At 43.6% G+C, this 2413-nt stretch overlaps 1 pseudogene; it reads left to right on the top strand.

Moving 5' to 3' along the window:
• Positions 1-788: 788 nt before the first annotated feature.
• Positions 789-1089, top strand: LOC123585069 (annotated as a pseudogene).
• The last annotated feature ends 1324 nt before the right edge of the window (positions 1090-2413 follow it).

Below are 2413 nucleotides of genomic sequence, written 5' to 3'. Positions count from 1 at the left end.
AAATCCATTTTCACTTGCTGTCCTTTAATGGTTCACTCACTTGCGGATCTATTCCAATTTCTGATATGACGTCACCTCTTCCCTCAAGAGATCTCATGATCACCTTCGCTAAAGATCACCTCTGACCCCTGGCACTCTTTCCTTTTTCTCTGTTTTAGTCTTTCCCTTCATATTAGCTCTCACTACCTTGTATCTAGTATCCTAGAGCATTACGGTAATGTAATGTTAATGTTATATTACTTGTGGTGTCTTCCCTAGAATATAAGCAACATAAACATGGAAATTTTGACCCTGCTCACCGCCCCCCACCCCAATTACTGTATTTCCAGCATCTTAGAACAGTATCTGGTGCTCAACTAAAAACTCAGTTGATATTTGTTGACATAATAAATGAATTGTCACGACAATCCTGCAGGATTATCCTCATTAAACAGAGAGCAAAAGTAAAGATCAGGAAAACAAAGTAAACTAGGCAGTCATAAAACAAGTGACAGATCTGGATTAAAACTCAGATGTGTGAGGCACCTGGGTGGCTCAGTCGGCTAGGCGTCCGACTTCAGCTCAGGTCATGATTTCTCGGTTCGTGAGTTCGAGCCCCGCATCGGGCTCTGTGCTGACAGCTCGGAGCCTGGAGCCTGCTCTGGATTCTGTGTCTCCCTTTCTCTCTGCCCCTCCCCTGCTCGCACTCTATCTCTCTCTCTCTCTCTCTCTCTCAAAAATAAATAAACATAAAAAAAAATTGAAGAAAACAAAAACTCAGATGTTCTGAAAGGCTCAGGGTTTGAAACATGGCAGACGGTGCAGACCAGCAGCAAACTACCAACACCGTGGAAGAGTGTCTGGCTCTTATCAGGCTCACCCTGGTTGGGCGAATTTACGTGAAAATGAGAAATGAGCCCCGAGGCAGATTACATGCTTATGACCAGCATTGAAAGTTGACATTGGGAGAGTGGGGGAAACTGCGACTACTATAGAAATCGATGAAGAAACATATGAAGAGAGATATAAATCAACGACACGGAACATTCAATGCTCTTTGTCCAGGGAGATGGTGCTGTTCTAGTTGTCCCTCTGCTAAGAGTTGGCTGAAGCAAAGAATTTACCGTGTATGGAATATAGGAGACTTGGTATGATTGCCTCTTTTTATACCGAAGACATCACAAACAGAAATCCGTGTAAATTTTGATATGAAGAAATGACCAAAGATTCTTCCACTCCTGAAATGAGTTGATTTGCAGATAGCTCAAAATCCTTTTTTTTTTAAATTTTAACATTTATTCATTTTTGAGAAAAAGAGTGTGAGTGGGGGAGGGACAAAGAGAGAGAGGGAGACACAGAATCCGAAGCAGCCTCCAGGCTCTGAGCTGTCAGCACAGAGCCGGACGCGGGGCTCGAACTCATGAACCGTGAGATCATGACTTGAGCCGAAGTTGGACGCTTAACCGACCGAGCCACCCAGTTGCCTGTTTTTTTTTTTTTTTAATTTATGTTTTTTGATAATGCAAAATTTCTTAAGCTAAGGGCATTTTTATTTTTTTTTCCAACACTTTCAAAAAATGTGCTCCCCAAGAGGCAGGAAAAGGATATCAAAAAACCACACATGAAAAACCCTCAGATGTTCTGCCTCCATGCCCGTGTCTTCTTCCGGTGCCATAGAAACTGGAGTCAAGGGCAGGATGCTCAGAGCAGGATGAGGAGGAGAACGAAGAATCACATCGTGGGGCGGGGGGGGGGGGCACTTCTGCTCAGTACCCACTCAGCGTAGTTCCTTCCGAGCTCAGCCTGACTGCTTTTTCCTTCTAGTCATGTCCTAGCCTCGCAGCATTCACATAATAACCTTCACTGAAAAATGGAGCTACGTTAACCCATGAGCTTGGAGTCATCTCCTTTCCCAGCTCCCCCTTTGTGAATTGCTTTGCTGAGTGCTCCTAAATCTGAGAGTGAAATAGTTAAGGAAAGTGCCAACGATGCTAGAAACTAAACGAGATCAGCATAGCGGCGCTCATTTGTATCGTGTAGAGCTCCCCAGACCTGAATCACTCATTCAGGGTCGTTTTTCTCTACAGAACGTACTTTCTTACTGACTCCTAAGAAGACTGGGACTGGGAAGACCATGGGGAAGCAGTTCTAAATAACTTCATTGTAAAGACCAACACAACTAAAACAAAGGGCATTTCGTATGTTAACCAAGTAAGCTGGGGACAGAAGGGAGGCCCTTTTGGAAGCATTTGTAGAAATTGCCCAGGAAACATACTCTGTGAAGATCCAAGATCTTTTCATAGACACCTCACCAAAATCTATATATTCGCTGTGGATTTGGGCATTTTAAAATCTGCGGTTCGTGGGAACATGAGCAATACAGTCTCATTTCGACTTCTTACTATGTACAGTCCAAATGCATCGAGAAAGGTGT

Source organism: Leopardus geoffroyi, chromosome C3 (genome assembly GCF_018350155.1).
Source record: "Leopardus geoffroyi isolate Oge1 chromosome C3, O.geoffroyi_Oge1_pat1.0, whole genome shotgun sequence".
Classification (NCBI taxonomy): domain Eukaryota; kingdom Metazoa; phylum Chordata; class Mammalia; order Carnivora; family Felidae; genus Leopardus; species Leopardus geoffroyi.
This window is presented reverse-complemented; position numbering and strand designations above follow the sequence as displayed.